The sequence below is a fragment of the Humulus lupulus genome, chromosome 1 (genome assembly GCF_963169125.1).
Source record: "Humulus lupulus chromosome 1, drHumLupu1.1, whole genome shotgun sequence".
NCBI classification, from domain to species: domain Eukaryota; kingdom Viridiplantae; phylum Streptophyta; class Magnoliopsida; order Rosales; family Cannabaceae; genus Humulus; species Humulus lupulus.
The window spans coordinates 16,181,651-16,191,777 of record NC_084793.1 but is presented as its reverse complement, the minus strand read 5'-3'; the positions used below and the strand labels follow the sequence as shown (position 1 = coordinate 16,191,777).

The following is a 10,127-nucleotide window of genomic DNA, read 5'->3' as shown; positions in this document are numbered from 1 at the left end:
ATACCGTGGTGTGGACATTTTCTTAAAAGCTCTTTGAATCTCTCCCACGCGTCACTAGTGGAATCATCTTCCAGCTGCTGAAACGACATGATTTCACTTCTAAACTTTGCATTTCTGGTGGGAGGGAAGTACTTTCTTAGAAATTTCTCAGCCAAGTCATTCCAATTTGTAACCGAATCGGGAGGAAGGGTGTTGAGCCATGATCTAGCTCGGTCCCTTAAAGAGAACGAAAATAGCTTCAGCCTCAATGCTTCTTCACTCACTCCTTGTAGCTTGAAAGAATCGCTCACCTCCAAAAATGAACGAAGATGGAGATGAGGATCTTCCGTTGGCATCCCACTAAACTGCCCCACGGTTTGGAGCATTTGAAACATCACTGGCTTGAGCTCGAATTGAGCTGCTTGTATTTCTGGCCTCACAATGCCTGGATTTAGCTCATTAAACATGGGGGCAGCGTATTCCCGTATTGCTCTGGCTCTGTCATCCGCCAAAACAATGGGATTAGTGACTTGCTGGCCATCCCCCTCTTCATCAACTTGCTTAGCCATAATGCCTCGGCTGTTAGCCTTTTGAGCCTTCCTCCTTTTTCTGAAAGTACGTTCGATCTCGGGGTCAATAGGAGCAAGTTCACTGTCCTCTTGCTGGTTCATACACTGTAGGTACCTGAGATTGCACAACCCGAACCAACAAGGTTAAAAACAACCAAAATAAATTGTCAAATAGTTGATAAAACAGAATTTAATTTTAAAGTCCCCGGCAACGGCGCCAAAAACTTGTTGTTTATTTTCTAACGATTAAACTATGCGCAAGTATACACAATCGACAACAAGTAATACAGTGATAGAGTATCAAAGTTCGTCTCCACAGGGACTTTTAAACTAAATAAATGAAATATCAACCAAAAACAGTTTACAATTCAGTGACCAAATCAAGAGAAAATTTGAGTGATTAATTCTGAAAATAAATGTAAATGAGCAATTTAATTAAACTAAAATTCAGAGATCAAAATGAAGGAATTCTGTGTAGATTTCAGATACGAGAAAAATAGGTATGGGTGGTTAATTCCCCTCTGTTCGTTCCAGTTGTTATAGCAATGGCTTAGCAATTGCATCAGAGTTAACAGATTTCACAAAGATCCAGTAGTTCTTTCCAAAACTTACTGATAACGTTTACAACTCAACTCAACACATTCCTGTATAAAATCAGGTTGCATACTGTCATTTAAACACCAAATCTCATGTTATACAAGGCAGCAAAACATCCCTATTTTACCACTAAGATTTACCTAAAAAGGTACTTCTCTTGCATCAATTAAGTGGGATCGACTAGCCTAATTTCTTCCAAAATCAAATCTAGCTAAATAATTGTTACTTATGGTCAGTAAACAACAATCAGTTAACATTAACAACACTTAATTGAACAACGTCACAATTACCACAACCATGCATCAAAACATTACTTCATAATATAGGGTTCAAAACCACCCAAACCCTTAGGATATTAGTTCATAGCTGAAATTATAAACACTAATCCAGTACAGAAAAGTTCCATTGAGTATAATCAGAAAACTAGATAAGAATTTAATACAAAATGAGAGAGAGAGAGATTAGAGAGATGAGTGGTGAGCTCAGGTTTCCCTTAGGCGTCTGCCTTCCTCTTCTCCTCTGTTTAGTACTTCCTTCTTCTCTCTTCTTTTTCTTTTCTCTCTGTACTTTTCTTAGTGAAAATGCAGAATTCTTCAATAATGAGAGTGTCCTTCTCTTTCGGCTGCCTCCTTTTTTAGGGTACTTGGTTTACCCTAATTAGTAAGTCAAAGTCAATTGTGCCCTCTTGTCCTTTGCCACACCATCCAGCTGACTCATTGTACAACATTCTCGCCACCTAGGCGTCACTTATTCTTCATTAAGTCCAGCTGGAATTTGTCACGTTTCCTCCCTAGCTCAGCCCGATGCTACGTGGTATTCGTTACAGCAATGATAGAGCAGCAACATGTGTTTTCCAGAATTGTTCCCCTTCTTGATCCCAACGTTCCCGATCACCTATTCCAGCTTCCTTTCCTGTTTAACACATACACTAAACTACATAAATCACTCAAAAATATGACAATGCAAACACAAGGTCCCTAGCTACAAGACACACTAAATTATACACAATTACACGAAATACAAACACATTACTCTTTTGTTTGGTTTGAAAATTAAGTTTAAAGATATAAAAAAAAAACTCTAAATCTTAGAGTTATCAGTTCGCGAAGGGGCGTCGCGGCCCTGTTCTTCTGCGCCGCGGCGCTAGGTTGCATCAGGGAAGGAGGCCACGCTGGGCGCCGCGACCCTTGAGGGCTAGTGCCGCGGCCCTAAGCCATTTCTGGGCAGAGGAAAATTCAGTTTTCAGGCTTTTGCCCAGGGGGCTCGAGGGACGCTTTCCCCACCTTGTGTGGGGATCCGGGAGGTCCCGAGAGCTCAGGATTGGTTTCGAGAGATGTTTTTAAATCAGTTAGTAATGGGGATGCTATTATGTGTTGTGACTAGGTTCTCGGAGAGGCTCGAATTAGAGGACCGTTCTCGAGGGTTCAATGCTCAGGAAGCTCGGGATTCAGGTAGGAAAACTACTGTTTCCCGTAGAGCATGAGTTGTTGGGCTCGACCCTGTATGACTGTGTTGTGGGGTTTGACCCTTTGATTGAGTTTATGTATGCTTAGCTTTATGATTAGCTTAATCATATGTGAATGTTTTGGTTGTACGACATGAGCCGATAACGGTGAAGGCCGAGAATGGCAATGGGCCGGGAACGGCGATAGGCACGTGGAGTGCAAGGCCGTGTGAGGCAAGGGGCCAGGGCTGGAAGCAGCGTTTAGCCCGCGGAGTGCAAGTTGCTAGGTTAGATCCTAAAGGATACCTGGGATATCCTCACGGTATGGACCGCGAATCCAGGTCATGGTAAAGCGCCTGGGACGGCATGGCCGTATGTGTTTAGCCTATGGATGGCATGTTTAACTGATAAGTACTTGATATGCATATGTTATCTGTTTGTGAGTTTTCTTGCTGGGCTTCGGCTCACGGGTGCTCTATGGTGCAAGTAAGGGCAAGGAGAAAGTTAACCAATCATGAATATGGCGAGCGTAAAGCGGCGTGTACATGTTTGGTCAGCCTGACTGCCACGGTCAGGGGCATTTTTAGGAGATGAATGTGTAAAACTGGATTTTGTCGTTTAGTTGACTGTGATTATATTTCTGTGGTTGTTGCGGTCATCAGATTCATTTATGACACCCCACGTCACTATGGCTGCTTTCTGGAATGACGACTGGCCCTACAAACCAACACGAGTCTTTCTAGCGTGCTTTGTTCTCACTCGCACGCTTCCTGAGAAAACTTCCCAGGAGGTCACCCATCTTGAGATTACTCCCGGTCAAGCACGCTTAACTTTGGAGTTCTCAAGTGATGGGCTACCGAAAAGAAGATGCATCTTGTTGATATAGGTAGTACCCATCAATCCATTTAAGCCCTCTTCAATTGTGTAGTCCCATACCTACACACTCTAAGAACCATCACACTTGACCTTCCCTAGGCAGTGTGGGATTGCACAGCTTTACCCGGTTTTTCCCCTTACGGATCATGGGATTCTGACTGTCACAATTTTACCCTTGGGAGTCTTTAGAAGCCTTTATTTGACCTAGGGGCAAAATGGTCTTTTCACCCCTAAGATGTATATCAGCCTTTGAGTTTAGAAGGCTGTGGAATTGTTTAAAACAGAGCATCCTCATCTTCATTTCTTCTCTGTAATGCCCCAAATTTCCTAATAAGGTTTAGAACCTTGATTAGGAGGTCGGGAGGGCCATAATTGATTTATTATGATATTTAATTATTATATGCATGTTTACGTGAATTATATTAGTATATGATGGTGAATGCATGCAAATGGGTGTATTTATACTTATAAGGGCATTTTGGTAATTTGGCCTGTTGAGAGGGCATATTTGTAAATTGGGTGCATACTGTAATTTGTGAATGAGATTTCATTATTATGGAGATATATTCGAGCTATTCGGCATGAGACAGTCATATATAATGGATTAGCGGTTTCGTCATAACGGGGTCAATTTTGGGGTAATAGAAATGTTTATTTGGTGATAGATTGGGAATATTTGAGATCAGGGTGAAATTCTGGAAGTTTTGACTATAGTGTCCCCGGGGGTGTTTTCGGGACCCCGAGCACTAGGTTTTATTTGAGGTTACTTAAGCTTGAAGTAGCTTGTCAGATAAGAACGTACGTTAGAAAACCTTTCGTTTTCTCTCTGATGGTCTGTTATACCGTTTGAGCATTTTTGAGGAAATCTTGAGTTCTAGGAGTCGGAATCAAGCGAGGGTCGAGGCATAGCGATCCTAGGAAAGATTAGGAGCTTCTTTACCGAAGGATTTGACGGAAAACAACCCAATCAAAGGTAATCTAAGTTTGAAGTTTGAAGTTTTTAAAGTTTCTAAGCTTAGAATTGGACTTTGTTAATTGTTGCGTTTTCGGTCGGTTTGAGCCTTGGGTTTTGAGGGTTTTGGAGTATTGGGAAGCTTGGGAACTTTGATTTGATGATTGGGGAATGTTTGGGTATGTTTTTGGAGGATTTGGAGTGCTTAAAACACGTTTGGGAATGGCCCAGGGTTGGGGGCCGTGGCCCTTGATGGAGGGCGCCGCGGCCCTTGCCTCAGAGAACCCTGGGGGCTGCGGCCCAAGGTGCTAGGGCCGCAGCCCTTGCCCTGTTTTCACCCCGTTTGCTCGTTTTGACCCCGGGAACTTAGCTATGGGCCTCGGGAGTGTCCCTACTACTTGGATTAGTTTGGATTGGTCTCTTGGAGGCTAGATATTGGTGTGGAAACCTTTGATTATCATGTTATTGATGGTGTTCCATATTTGGTTATGATTAGGTGACCGCTAAGGGCTTAAAAGGTTGATCGTTCTCAAGGGTCGTTCTTATATTGGTTCTAGCTCGAATCTGAGGTAAGAAAACTGCACCCTGTGTATATGTGGCATGCATGGTTATTATTGATGCATGCCGGTTGATTATTATTATGTATGACATGATCGTTCTCAAGGGTCGTTCTTATATTGGTTCTAGCTCGAATCTGAGGTAAGAAAACTGCACCCTGTGTATATGTGACATGCATGGTTATTATTGATGCATGCCGGTTGATTATTATGTATGACATGCATGGCTATTCTTGATGCATGTTGGTTGACGATTAAATGTGACATGCATGGCTGTTATTGGTGCATGTTGGATTGCTGGATATATTGCATATGATGCATGAAAAACTTGTGATTAGGACATGCTTCGTATATTGAGTATGATATTATTCAGAGCTTGTGCCTCTGTGGTTGTGCATGGTCCTAATTGTACTAATACCTGTTTAGTAAGCATGCTGAATACCTTGTCTATGGATATGGAACATGTGATATATGATTGGCGGCATGACTTACTTGTGTATGACACTGACTAGTCAGGGACCGACTCTAAAGTCGAGAATCACGCATTGAATGGCTCTATGGCATTAATGCTAGACCGACCCTAAGGTCGATGAATCATGCATTGAATGGCTCCATGGCATTAATGCTGGACCGACTCTAAAGTCGAGAATCGTGCATTGAGTGGTTCTAAGGCACTAATGCCAGACCGACCCTAAGGTCGATGATCACGCATTGAATGGCTCTATGGCATTAATGCTAGACCGACCCTAAGGTCGATGAATCATGCATTGAATGGCTCCATGGCATTAATGCTGGACCGACTCTAAAGTCGAGAATCGTGCATTGAGTGGCTCTAAGGCACTAATGCCAGACCGACCCTAAGGTCGATGATCACGCATTGAATAGCTCCATGGCATTAGTGCGAGACCGACCCTAAGGTCGAAGAACTTATAAGAGCTTGCCTGGTCTATGACCAGATGTTTATAGCCAAGGTATATGACCCCGGTGACTGTTTGTCACATGGCTAGGGGACGCTGTCCATAGCACGACTCTAGAGTCGGGAGGAAGGTTATGTTGGTGACCATTCACCATGCACCTGTCCTGATCAAACCTATGAAAGAATCACGTATCAGTTAAGCCCTGGTGACCCTATCGTCACATGGCTAGAGGGGAGCTATGCTCATTACTGTGACTTTTGGCTATTGTCACCTATTTGCTTGGACTGATAGTCCTGAACGGTTATTATGATCGTTGTTGATATTATATCATGTTTTGTTGTGTTTTCTTGCTGGGCTTTGGCTCACGGGTGCTACGTGGTGCAGGTAAAGGCAAGAGGAAGTCGGGCCATCCTTGAGTTGAAGAGCTTAGGTGATGATGTGTACATATGCAGCTGCTTGTCCACCACGGCCGAGGTTTAAAGTGGAACTAGGGTTGAACCCTGTTTTGCCGCTTAGAACGGCCTATTGTAAATATTTTCTGTAATAGACTCTGAAACTTTATTTTCGGGATCCCAATGTGTATATTAAACGTTCTAGTGAAAGGTTACATCCTAACCAAAGTTTTTAATCCCTAAACCGCTAATCATACTCAGTTCACGATTTTGGCCAAATGACTCGATTAGCGAGTTTAGCACTGTTTACAAGGCATACCGTAACGGTCCCTGGAGTTTGGGGCGTTATATTCTCTCCTTCCCGTACACCATTTCTCCTCCTTCCTTTTAATTTTTGAGAGCCAACTTGAGGTATCAAGCTAGGAGATTAAAGGTGGGGGCTTAGGACTCTGGTTTAATCATTGAACGGGACCTAAATCAAGCTTGAGGTAAGAATTCATCCTTGAATATAGGCTATACTCTGTTTTTCCTTATGGTTTTTCAGTTGAGAATTTGAGGTGTTAGTGGTGAGAATTCATGGAAGTTTTTGTGTAAGTTTGAGTGGGTTTTGATGATGGTGTGATGTAGATGAGGTTTGGGGGTTGAATTTGATATTTTGATAATGTTTGGAATTGGTTTGGAGGTTTATTTTTCAAGGGAAATCGCAGGGGAGAAGACCAGAAAAGTTTCTGGTCTGCTGATGGCGCCCCAACGCTAGGCAGGGCAGGTTTTAGGGCTTCTCTGACTTTGGGGCAGCGCCCCAGCGCTAGTGATTTTTCCAGCAACCTATTTTTAGGGCTCGGGAGGACTTTTAAGGCTCGGGGGTTGGTTCATTTACCCCGTTTGGGTAGATTGAGAATCCCGAGAGTGCGGGGTGGATCCCGGGAGTGAGGTTTTAGATTATAAACCTTTTATGATTTATTTTATTGATGAGATTCCATATTTGGTTATGACTAGGTGACTGCTAAATGATCAAAGGATTGATCGTTCTCAAGGATTGTTCTTTTACTAGTTCTTGCTCGAACCTGAGGTAAGAAAACTGCACCCTGTGTATATGTGACATGCATAGTTATTATTGATGCATGTTGGATTATTAAATGTGGCATGCATGATTATTGTTGAGGCATGTCAAGTGGTTAAATATGATGCATGTGATGCATGAGAAACATATGGTTAGGACATGCTTTGTATACTGAGTATGATATTGTTCAGAGCTTGAGCCTCTGTGTTTATGCATGATCCTAATTGTGCTAGCATTTGTTAAGTAAGCATGTTGAATGCCTTGTATTTGGATATTGGGTATGTGATATATGTTTGGTGGCATTGCTTACTTGTATATGGCACTGACTAGTCAGGGATACTGACCTAAGAGTCAGAAATGGCATAGCGTCATGAACGCAGGGCCAAATGAAGATTAGATCTAATCGATGTCAGCATTGAATGGCTCTAAGGCATTAATGCTAGACCGACCCTAAGGTCGATGAACTTATAAGCGCTTGTCTAGTCTAAGACTAGTTACCAAAGCCAGGGCCTAAGGCCCTGGTGACTGCTTGTCACATGGCTAGGGAACGCTGTTCCAGGGTTATGACTCTATGGTCATGAGGAAGGTTATGTTGGTGACTAGTCACCATGCACCTATCCTGTTCGAACTAATAAAAGTTCACTTATCTATTAAGCCCTGGTGACCCTATTGTCACAAGGCTAAAGGGAGTTACACCCAACTTAATGACTTTTGCGACTGTCACCTATTTGTTTGGACTAAAAGTCCTAGATGGCTATTATGGTCATTGGTTGATGTTTTATACTCAACATTACGTGGATCTGTTGTCTGCTGGAATAGGGCTATATCTGCTAGGCATGTGCCTTATGACTTGATGACATGTTATTACTATTCATGAGCATATTAAGTTTTCTTGCTGAGCTTCGGCTCACGGGTGCTATGTGGTGCAGGTAAAGGCAAAAGAAAGCTGGACCATCCTTGAGTTGGAGAGCTTAGGTGATGATGTGTACATATGCAGCTGCTCGACCACCACGACCGAGGTTTGAAGAGGAACTAGGGTTTAACCCTGTTTTGCCGCTTAGATCGGCCTGTTGTAAATATTTTCTTGTAGTAGACTCTGAAATTATATTTTGGGATCCCAATGTATATATGTTAAACGTTCTAATGAAACGTTATATCTTAACCAAAATTTTTAATCCCCAAATTGCTAATCATACTTAGTTACACGATTTTGGCCAAATGACTCGATTAGCGAGTTTAGCACTGTTTACATGCATCACATGTTTAGCACTCGATCAGTCTCATAGTCAATATTCATGGCATGCCCTAATCACATGTTTCTCGTGCATCACATGCATCACACTTAATCATCCAGCGTGCCTCAATAATAACTGTATACAAATGAGCAAGATTGCTAAGCATTCAATATGCTATCAATGTCCACATTTAAGCATCCAACATGCATCAAGAATAACCATGCATGTCACATATGGGGTGCAGTTTTCTTACCTCGGGTTCAAGCAAGAATTAGTAAAAGAACGACCCTTGAGAACGATCAATCCTTTGACCCTTTAGTGGTCACCTAGTCATAACCAAATATGGAATCCCATCAATAAAATAAATCATAAAAAGGTTTATAATCTAAAACCTCACTCCCGGGATCCATCCTGTACTCTCGGGACTCTTAATCTACCCAAACGGGGTAAAGGAACCAACCCCCAAGCCTTAAAAATCATCCCGAGCCCTAAAATAGGCTTTCTGGAAAATGCACTAGCACTGGGGCGCTGCCCCAAAGTCAGAGAAGCCCAAAGCCTGCCCTGCCTAGCGCTGGGGCGCCATCAGCAGACCAGAAACTTTTCTGGTTTCCCTCCTTGCAATTTCCCCCTGAAACCAAGCCTCCAAACCAATCCCAAACATCATCTAAACATCCAATTCATTCCCTAAACTTCATCTACAACACACCCTCATCAAAACCCACACAAACTTACACAAAACTTCCATGAATTCTCACCACTAACATCTCAAATTCTCAACTGAAAACTTACTTGAAAAAAACAGAGTATAGCTTAAATTCATGGATGTGATCTTACCTCAAGCTTGACTTAGACCCCCTTCAATGGTTGAACCAAGGTCCTAAGCCCTCAAGCCTTGCTCTCCTAGCTTGGATCCTCAAATTGTCTCTCAAAAATCAAAAGGAAGAAGGAGAGAAGAACATGTACGGGAGAGAAAGAGATGAGGATGATGATGCTCTGTTTTTCTCTAACTTTCTACAATGCATTAAGAATTGGTATATATCTTAGGGGTGAAAAGACCATTTTGCCCCTTGGTCAAATAAAGGTTACTAACGGCTCCCAAGGGTAAAATCGTCATTTCCCACTTATCCCGTTAATTATAATTAACACCCTCCAATTCCCGTTATTCTCAATATTCTCAAATACCAATAATTCATATCTCATTACCCTTTAATTCTCGGCAACGTTCTAATCACCAAATTACCCCGAGACTCGCTTCGAGCCCCCAACTTAATCTCGTTATGACTAGACCGAAAACTTGCATTCCATGATTGTCTCATGCCGAATGGCTCGAACCAATCCACATATAATGTGGTATTATTTATAATTCACCCACATGCATGGAAATACACAATCACGCCCTCAACGGGCCAAATTACCAAAATGCCCTTATAATTAAATGTGGACCCATATGCATGCATTTATCATCATATAATAATATAATTCACATAAACATGCATATAATCATTTAATAACATGATAAATCAATTATGGCCCTCCCGGCCTCCTAATC

The 10,127-nt window shown here is 42.3% G+C and overlaps 1 non-coding gene across 1 annotated transcript; it reads left to right on the top strand.

Annotated features, from left to right (window-relative positions):
* LOC133813096 (small nucleolar RNA R71) lies at positions 1–107 on the top strand. The gene has a single exon (XR_009884140.1). It is a non-coding gene; the product is annotated as a small nucleolar RNA R71 (small nucleolar RNA).
* Positions 108–10,127: the final 10,020 nt, after the last annotated feature.